Source organism: Cryptomeria japonica, unplaced genomic scaffold (assembly GCF_030272615.1).
Source record: "Cryptomeria japonica unplaced genomic scaffold, Sugi_1.0 HiC_scaffold_902, whole genome shotgun sequence".
NCBI lineage: Eukaryota > Viridiplantae > Streptophyta > Pinopsida > Cupressales > Cupressaceae > Cryptomeria > Cryptomeria japonica.
The window spans coordinates 29,601-40,000 of NW_026729613.1; positions in this window are offsets into that span (position 1 = coordinate 29,601).

Sequence of the window (10,400 nt, forward strand, 5' to 3'; positions counted from 1 at the left end):
CCCTGGTGCCCACCTTGGCACCCACCCTATGACCCACCTTGGCACGCACCTTAGTACCCACCCCGTTACCCACCCTAGGACCCACCCCGTGACCCACCTTGGCCAGGGTGGGTGCACCCACCCTGGTGCCCACCTTGGCACCCACCCATCCTAGCACCCAGCCTGTGACCGGGCTTGGAACCCAACCTTGCACCCGCACCCGTCTTGGCCAGTGTGGGTGCGCACCCATCCTGGCACCCACGTTGTGACACACCCTTTAACCCACGCACCCTAGCACCCACGTTGGCACCCACCTTGGAACCCAACCTAGCAACTTGGCACCCACCCCGTGACCCACCTTGGCATCCACCATAGCAGTCGCCGACTTGGCACCCACCTCGGCACCCACCTTGACACTTGTGGACCCACCTTGCCACTCACCCTAGCATCGACCCATCCTAGCACCCACCCTGGCACCTTTGCACCCTAGCACTCACCCATCCTAGCACCTAACCTGTGACCCACCTTGACACTCACCCTCGCACCCACCTTGGAACCCAACCTAGCACCCACCCACCCTGACACCAACCCTAGCACCTACCCACCCTTGCACCCACCCTGTGACCCATCTTGGCACCCACCCATCCTACCACTCAACCTATCACCCACCTTCTCACCCACCTTGGCATCCACCTTAGCACCCACCCACACTGGCACCTTGGCACCCACCTCGGGCAAGGTGGGTGCACACCCACCCTGGCACCCAATTTAGAACCCACCGAGCATGTTACCCACCTTGGCACCCACATTGCAGCCCACCCTAGTACCCACCCTATGACCCACATTGGCATCCACACCCTAGCACCCAGGCACCTCGACACCCGCCTTGACACCCACCCTAGCACTGAACCTGTGACCCACCTTGGAACTCACCCTAGAACCCACCCACCCTGTGAACCACCTTGGCATCCACCTTAGCACCCACCCACCTTGGCACCCACTCTAGCACTCACCCATCCTAACACCCAACTTGTTACCCACCTTGGCACCCGCCCTCGCGTCCACCTTGAAACCCACCCTAGCACCCACCCACGCAGGAGCCCACCTTGGCACCCAACCTAACACCCACGCATCCTGGCACCCAACTTGTGACCCACCTTGGAACCCACCCTAGTACCCACCTTTGAACCCACTATATCACCAACCCACCTTGGCACCCACCCTATGACCCTCTTTGGAATCCACCCTAGCACGCACCCACCCTGGCACCCACCATGGAGCGCACCCTAGCACCCACCCACCTCGGCACGCACCTCAACACCCACCTTGGTGTGCGCACTGCGCCAACCTCTCAAAGACCCTATGTGGTGCGCTCCAAAGTGTACACCTTTGGTGCGCTCCAAGGTGCGCACCTTTGGTGCACACCGAGGTGCACACCAAAGTGTGCACCGAGGTGAGCACCAAAGTGCACTCCAGGGTGCACACCAAGGCGTGCACCTTTGGTGCGGTCAATGCAAACGAATTCGGAAGTTGGGGTCGATGTCCTAATCGCTGCTGCAGACTACACGTATGAGAATCGGACAAATAGCTTTATATAGGGGAGGTGTTGCGTTTGATGGGTCGACTCCCCTGGTTGTGTGCACTGCACCAACTTCAAAGACCCTGTCTTGTTTAAGAAGTCAAAAGTTGGGGTGGATGTCCTAATCATTGCTGCAGTCTACGCATGTATGAGAATCAGACAAATAGCTTATATAGGGGAGGTGTTGCATTCGGTGGGTTGACTCCCCTGGTTGTGCGCACTGCGCCAACCTCAAAGACCCCGCATAGCAGAAGAAGTCGGAAGTCGGATTTTGGTGAGCACCAAGGCGTGCACCTTTGGTGCGGTCAACGCAGACGAATTCAGAAGTTGGGGTGGATGTCCTAATCGTTGTTGCAGGCTACACATGTATGAGAATCAGACAAATAGCTTATATAGGGGAGGTGTTGGGTTTGATGGGTCAACTCCCTTGGTTGTGCGCATTACGCCAACCTCAAAGACCTTGTTTTCGTTAAGAAGTCAAAAGTTGGGGTCAATGTCCTAATGGCTCCTGCAGGCTACACATGTATGAGAATCGGACAAATAGCTTATATAGGGGAGGTGTTGGGTTTGATGGGTCGACTCCCCTGGTTGTGCGCATTACGTCAACCTCAAAGACCTTGTTTTCGTTAAGAAGTCAAAAGTTGGGGTCGATGTCCTAATTGCTCCTGTAGACTACACATGTATGAGAATCAGACAAATAGCTTATATAGGGGAGGTGTTGGGTTTGATGGGTTGACTCCCCTAGTTGTTCGCATTACACCAACCTCAAAGACCTTGTTTTCGTTTAGAAGCCGAAAGTTGGGGTCGATGTCCTAATTGCTCCTGCAGGCTACGCATGTATGAGAATCAGACAAATAGCTTATATAGGGGAGGTGTTGGGTTTGATGGGTCGACTCCCCTGGTTGTGCGCATTGCGCCAACCTCAAAGACCCTGCATTGCGGATGAAGTCGAAAGTCAGAGTTTGGTGTGCTACAAGGTGTGGTCGAAGGTGCTCACCTAGGTGTGCACCTTTGGAGCACAGGAAAAGTGCCCTCCAAAAGTGCGCACCTTTGGAGTGCACAAAAGTGCCCTCCAAAAGTGCGCACCTTTGGAGCGCAGAAAAGTGCCCTCCAAAAAGTGCCCTCCAAAAGTGCGCACCTTTGGAGCGCAGAAAAGTGCCCTCCAAAAAGTGCCCTCCAAAAGTGCGCACCTTTGGAGCGCAGAAAAGTGCCCTCCAAAAAGTGCCCTCCAAAAGTGCGCACCTTTGGAGCGCAGAAAAGTGCCCTCCAAAAGTGCGCACCTTTGGAGCGCAGAAAAGTGCCCTCCAAAAAGTGCCCTCCAAAAGTGCGCACCTTTGGAGCGCAGAAAAGTGCCCTCCAAAAAGTGCCCTCCAAAAGTGCGCACCTTTGGAGCGCAGAAAAGTGCCCTCCAAAAAGTGCCCTCCAAAAGTGCGCACCTTTGGAGCGCAGAAAAGTGCCCTCCAAAAAGTGCCCTCCAAAAGTGCGCACCTTTGGAGCGCAGAAAAGTGCCCTCCAAAAAGTGCCCTCCAAAAGTGCGCACCTTTGGAGCGCAGAAAAGTGCCCTCCAAAAGTGCGCACCTTTGGAGCGCACAAAAGTGCCCTCCAAAAGTGCGCACTTTTGGTGCGCACCAAGGCGCTGGTTCGGTCGTTGCAGGCGAGTTCGGAAGTTGGGGTCGATGTCCTGAGCGGAGGTGCAAACTACACAGGTGTCGGAATCGGACAAATAGCTTATATAGGGGAGGTGTATGCTTCGATGGGTCGACTCCCCAGGTTGAGCGCACCGCGCCAACCTCAAAGACCCTACGGTATGGATGAAGTCGGAAGTTGGGTCCGATGACCAATTCGATTAGTAGGTATGCTCATGAGGTCGGAATTTGGGTCCGATGACCTGCCATGTGCAGGAAGGCGAATGTTGACACTGTGCGTTGCAAGGTGCACACCAAGGCGCTGGTGCGGTCTTTTTAGTCGAGTTCGGAAGTTGGGGTCGATGTCCTGATCGGAGGTGCAAGCTACACAGGTGTGGGAATCGGACAAATAGCTTATATAGGGGAGGTGTATGCTTCGTTGGGTCGACTCCCCGGGTTGAGCGCACCGCGCCAACCTCAAAGACCCTACGGTATGGATGAAGTCGGAAGTTGGGTCCGATGACCGATTCGATATGTAGGCATACTCGCGAGGTCGGAATTTGGGTCCGATGACCTGCCACGTGCAGGAAGGCGAATGTTGGCACTGTGCGTTGCAAGGTGCGCACCAAGGCGCTGGTTCGGTCGTTGGAGGCGAGTTCGGAAGTTGGGGTCGATGTCTTGATCGGAGGTGCAAACTACACAGGTGTGGGAATCGGACAAATAGCTTATATAGGGGAGGTGTATGCTTCGTTGGGTCGACTCCCCGGGTTGAGCGCACCGCGCCAACCTCAAAGACCCTACGGTATGGATGAAGTCGGAAGTTGGGTCCGATGACCGATTCGATATGTAGGCATACTCGCGAGGTCGGAATTTGGGTCCGATGACCTGCCATGTGCAGGAAGGCGAATGTTGGGACTGTGCGTCGCAAGGTGCGCACCAAGGCGCTGGTGCCGTCGTTGCAGTCGAGTTCGGAAGTTGGGGTCGATGTCCTGGTCAGAGGTGCAAACTACACAGGTGTGGGAATCGGACAAATAGCTTATATAGGGGAGGTGTATGCTTCGATGGGTCGACTCCCTGGGTTGAGCGCACCGCGCCAACCTCAAAGACCCTACAGTATGGATGAAGTCGGAAGTTGGGTCCGATGACCGATTCGATACGTAGGCATATTGGCGAGGTCTGAATTTGTGTCCGATGACCTGCCATGCGCAGGAAGGCGGAATTTGGGTCCGATGACCGAGTTGATGGCGTGCCATGCGCAGAAAGGCGGAATTTGGGTCCGATGACCGAGTTGATGTTGATGGCCCGCCATGCACAGGAAGGCGGAATTTGGGTCCGATGACCGATTTGAAGGCGTGCCATACGCAAAAAGGCGGAGTTTGGGTCTGATGACCGAGTTGATATTGATGGCCCGCCATGCGCAGGAAGGCGGAATTTGGGTCCGATGACCTGACATACGCATGGAGTCCGACTCGGGGGCCGATGTTCGATTCGATGACTTGCATTGTGGGTAAAGTCGGAAGTTGTGGTCTTTGACCCGATTCGATGACCAGACTTCGGCTGCTTGAGAATCGGACAAATAACTTATATAGGGGAGGTAGTGTTCTCGAGCATCCTCCCCCCGTGCCCGTTTATGTCGATTGATGCTGGTGCTCGACTGGTTGGAGCGCTCGGATGCAAAAATCTTGCACCAGGATTTATCGATTGTGATGGACACGGCAAGTCTCCTGATTGCTATGCAGGAGCTCATCGTGAATCTCTATGCGGCCTTGGTATGGACTCGACCTGCGGAATGGTTCGGCAATGGTAGTCGCTCCAACACGTCCTTGCAATGGCCACAGAGGTGATTCGACTAGAGCTCCAGTCTAGCTTTTGGGTTGCTTGGCGGACTGGTATAGCCGCGATCGAGTTCCGGCCATGAACGTTTTAGATAGCTCTTGGGCTTTCTGGGACGGAAGTCGGAAGTTTGGGCTGTTGTCCGATTTGATGACCATTCTTCGGATGTGTGAGAATCGGACAAATAACTTATATAGGGGACTGTGTTGTCTCACGCAGCCCCCTCCGTGCCCCTCTATCTCGACCGATGTTGGTGCTTGAAAGGGTTGGGATCGCTCGGATTTATAAACGTGCACCACCATTTGTCGAGTGTGAGGGACGCGGCAGGTCTCCTAAATGCTATGCGGGCGCTCTCTGAGAATCTCTATCCGGCCTCGACACAGACTAGTCTTGCTGAATGGTTTGGCACTGGTAGTCGATCCAACACGTCGTTGTTGTGGCCGCCTAGGCGATTCGATTCGAGCCCCCGTCTAGCTTTTGGGTTGCTTGGCGGATTTTGCCCTATCCGCAAGTGAGCTCGGTCCCTAAACGTTCGAGAAACCCGATTGCTATGCGCCGACTCTCTTTCTTGCGAGCCTCCATCTAGCTTTTGGGTCTCTACGGAACGGAAGTCGGAATCTGGGACCGTTGTTTGATTCGACGAGGCAGACTACGGTTGTGCGAGAATCGGACAAATAACTTATATAGGGGAGGTGTTGACTGGAGCATTCTCCCCCGTGCCCCTCTAACTCGACCAATGCTGGCGCTCGAACGGTGGTAGCGCTCGGATTTTCATTGAGCGCCAGCATTGGTCGATTTAGAGGGGCATGCGAGATTCCCGAATGCTATGCGAGGGCTCTAACGGAAATGTCTATTGGTTTCGGTATGGATGCAATTGCGAGTGGTTCGGCAAAGGTAGTCGTTCCGATGCGTCCATGTCGTGGCCAAATCGATAATTCGATTTGAGCCCTCGTATAGCATTTGGGTCTCTCGATGTGATTCCGCATTCCAGTCCCTTTGGGCACTGCTTGAGCCGCATCCCAGGGGGTTCCCTTCCCAATAATCTGCCTCGCAACCCGATTGCTATGCGGTGAGGCTCCTCGGCCGCCTCGGAACTATCTGTGTATCAGACGCATCGCGGGATAAGGGGTTGGCAACGGTAGTCGCCCCAAGCGCGTCCGATGCTTGGACCATTCCGAGGCGGCCCTGAAGCCTCTTCCGTCTAGCCGTTGGGTCCTTCTCGCCGCATCCCTCGCCTCGCACCCCGATTGCTATGCGGTGAGGCTCCTCGGCCGCCTCGGAACTATCTGTGTATCGGACGCGTCGCGGGATAAGGGGTTGTCACTGGTAGTCGCCCCAAGCGCGTCCGATGCTTGGACCATTCCGAGGCGGCCCTGAAGCCTCTTCCGTCTAGCCGTTGGGTCCTTCTCGCCGCATCCCTCGCCTCGCACCCCGATTGCTATGCGGTGAGGCTCCTCGGCCGCCTCGGAACTATCTGTGTATCGGACGCGTCGCGGGATAAGGGGTTGTCATTGGTAGTCGCCCCAAGCGCGTCCGATGCTTGGACCATTCCGAGGCGGCCCTGAAGCCTCTTCCGTCTAGCCGTTGGGTCCTTCTCGCCGCATCCCTCGCCTCGCACCCCGATTGCTATGCGGTGAGGCTCCTCGGCCGCCTCGGAACTATCTGTGTATCGGACGCGTCGCGGGATAAGGGGTTGTCACTGGTAGTCGCCCCAAGCGCGTCCGATGCTTGGACCATTCCGAGGCGGCCCTGAAGCCTCTTCCGTCTAGCCGTTGGGTCCTTCTCGCCGCATCCCTCGCCTCGCACCCCGATTGCTATGCGGTGAGGCTCCTCGGCCGCCTCGGAACTATCTGTGTATCGGACGCGTCGCGGGATAAGGGGTTGTCACTGGTAGTCGCCCCAAGCGCGTTCGATGCTTGGACCATTCCGAGGCGGCCCTGAAGCCTCTTCCGTCTAGCCGTTGGGTCCTTCTCGCCGCATCCCTCGCCTCGCACCCCGATTGCTATGCGGTGAGGCTCCTCGGCCGCCTTGGAACTATCTGTGTATCGGACGCGTCGCGGGATAAGGGGTTGTCACTGGTAGTCGCCCCAAGCGCGTCCGATGCTTAGACCATTCCGAGGCGGACCCGAAGCCTCTTCCGTCTAGCCGTTGGGTCCTTCTCGCCGCATCCTTCGCCTCGCACCCCGATTGCTATGCGGTGAGGCTCCTCGGCCGCCTCGGAACTATCTGTGTATCGGACGCGTCGCGGGATAAGGGGTTGTCACTGGTAGTCGCCCCAAGCGCGTCCGATGCTTGGACCATTCCGAGGCGGACCCGAAGCCTCTTCCGTCTAGCCGTTGGGTCCTTCTCGCCGCATCCCTCGCCTCGCACCCCGATTGCTATGCGGTGAGGCTCCTCGGCCGCCTTGGAACTATCTGTGTATCGGACGCGTCGCGGGATAAGGGGTTGTCACTGGTAGTCGCCCCAAGCGCGTCCGATGCTTGGACCATTCCGAGGCGGACCCGAAGCCTCTTCCGTCTAGCCGTTGGGTCCTTCTCGCCGCATCCCTCGCCTCGCACCCCGATTGCTATGCGGTGAGGCTCCTCGGCCGCCTTGGAACTATCTGTGTATCGGACGCGTCGCGGGATAAGGGGTTGTCACTGGTAGTCGCCCCAAGCGCGTCCGATGCTTGGACCATTCCGAGGCGGACCCGAAGCCTCTTCCGTCTAGCCGTTGGGTCCTTCTCGCCGCATCCCTCGCCTCGCACCCCGATTGCTATGCGGTGAGGCTCCTCGGCCGCCTTGGAACTATCTGTGTATCGGACGCGTCGCGGGATAAGGGGTTGTCACTGGTAGTCGCCCCAAGCGCGTCCGATGCTTGGACCATTCCGAGGCGGCCCCGAAGCCTCTTCCGTGTAGCCGTTGGGTCCTTCTCGCCGCATCCCTCGCCTCGCACCCCGATTGCTATGCGGTGAGGCTCCTCGGCCGCCTTGGAACTATCTGTGTATCGGACGCGTCGCGGGATAAGGGGTTGTCACTGGTAGTCGCCCCAAGCGCGTCCGATGCTTGGACCATTCCGAGGCGGCCCCGAAGCCTCTTCCGTGTAGCCGTTGGGTCCTTCTCGCCGCATCCCTCGCCTCGCACCCCGATTGCTATGCGGTGAGGCTCCTCGGCCGCCTTGGAACTATCTGTGTATCGGACGCGTCGCGGGATAAGGGGTTGTCACTGGTAGTCGCCCCAAGCGCGTCCGATGCTTGGACCATTCCGAGGCGGACCTGAAGCCTCTTCCCTCTAGCCGTTGGGGCTTTCTCGCCGCATCCCTCGCCTCGCACCCTGATTGCTATGCTGTGAGGCTCCTCGGCCGCCTTGGAACTATCTGTGTATCGGACGCATCGCGGGATAAGGGGTTGGCAGTGGTAGTCGCCCCAAGCGCATCCGATGCTTGGACCATTCCGAGGCGGCCCTGCAGCCTCTTCCGTCTAGCCGTTGGGGCCATCTCGCCGCATCCCCCACCTCGCACCACGATTGCTATGCGGTGAGGCTCCTTGGCCGCCTCGGAACTATCTGTGTATCGGACGCATCGCGGGATAAGGGGTTGTCACTGGTAGTCGCCCCAAGCGCGTCCGATGCTTGGACTATTCCGAGGCGGCCCTGCAGCCTCTTCCGTCTAGCCGTTGGGGCCATCTCGCTGCATCCCCCACCTCCTCGGCCGCCTCGGAACTATCTGTGTATCGAACGCATCGCGGGATAAGGGGTTGGCAGTGGTAGTCGCCCCAAGCGCGTCCGATGCTTGGACTATTCCGAGGCAGCCCTGCAGCCTCTTCCGTCTAGCCTTTGGGGCCATCTCGCCGCATCCCTCGCCTCGCACCCCGATTGCTATGCGGTGAGGCTCCTCGGCCGCCTGGGAACTATCTTCGTATCGGACGCATCGCGGGATAAGGGGTTGTCACTGGTAGTCGCCCCAAGCGCGTCCGATGCTTGGACTATTCCGAGGCGGCCCTGTGGCCTCTTCCGTCTAGCCGTTGGGGCCATCTCGCCGCATCCCCCACCTCGCACCCCGATTGCTATGCGGTGAGGCTCTTCGGCCGCCTTGGAACTATCTTCGTATCGGACGCATTGCGGGATAAGGGGTTGTCACTGGTAGTGGCCCCAAGCGCGTCCGATGCTTGGACTATTCCGAGGCGGCCCTGCAGCCTCTTCCGTCTAGCCGTTGGGGCCATCTCGCCGCATCCCCCACCTCGCACCCCGATTGCTATGCGGTGAGGCTCCTCGGCCGCCTTGGAACTATCTTCGTATCGGACGCATCGCGGGATAAGGGGTTGTCACTGGTAGTCGCCCCAAGCGCGTCCGATGCTTGGACTATTCCGACGCGGCCCTGTGGCCTCTTCCGTCTAGCCGTTGGGGCCATCTCGCCGCATCCCCCACCTCGCACCCCGATTGCTATGCGGTGAGGCTCCTCGGCCGCCTTGGAACCATCTTCGTATCGGACGCATCGCGGGATAGGGGGCTGTCACTGGTAGTCGCCCCAAGCGTGTCCGATGCTTGGACCATTCCTAGGCGGCCCTGAAGCCTCTTCCGTCTAGCCGTTGGGGCCTTCCCGCCCCATCCCTCGCCTCGCACCCCCGATTGCTATGCGGTGAGGCTCCTCGGCCGCCTTGGAACCATCTGTGTATCGGACGCATCGCGGGATAAGGGGTTGGCACTGGCAGTCGCCCCAAGCGCGTCCGATGCTTGGACCATTCCGAGGTGGCCCTGAAGCCTCTTCCGTCTAGCCGTTGGGGCCTTCCCGCCCCATCCCTCGCCTCGCACCCCGATTGATATGCGGTGAGGCTCCTCGGCCGCCTTGGAACTATCTGTGTATCGGACGCATCGCGGGATAAGGGGTTGGCACTGGTAGTCGTCCCAATCGCATCCGATGCTTGGACCATTCCGAGGCGGCCCTGCAGCCTCTTCCGTTTAGCCGTCGGGGCCTTCCCGCCGCATCCCTCGCCTCGCATCCCGATTCCTATGCGGTGAGTCTTCTCGGCCGCCGCGGAACTATACCTGTTATTGCTACTGCATCCTTCGGCTGGTAACCTCCTCTGCCGCCTTGGAACGTTCTCTTTGTCGGACGCGTCGCGGGATAAGGGGTTGGCACTGGTAGTCGCCCCAAGCGCGCCCGATGCATAGACCGCTCCGAGTCGACCTTGCTTTCAGCCTCTCACATGCATAGACCTCTCTGAGTCGACCCTGCAGCCTCTCACGTTTAGCCTTTGGAATCTCGCCTCACAACATGATTGCTATCCTTGATGCATCCCTTGCCTCGAGCCCTGATTGCTTTCTTGGCTGCATCCCTCCTCTCCTCACAGCCCGGTTGTCATCACTGCTTCATCCGTCGCTTCATGCATTCTGGCTGCTGGGCCCTTC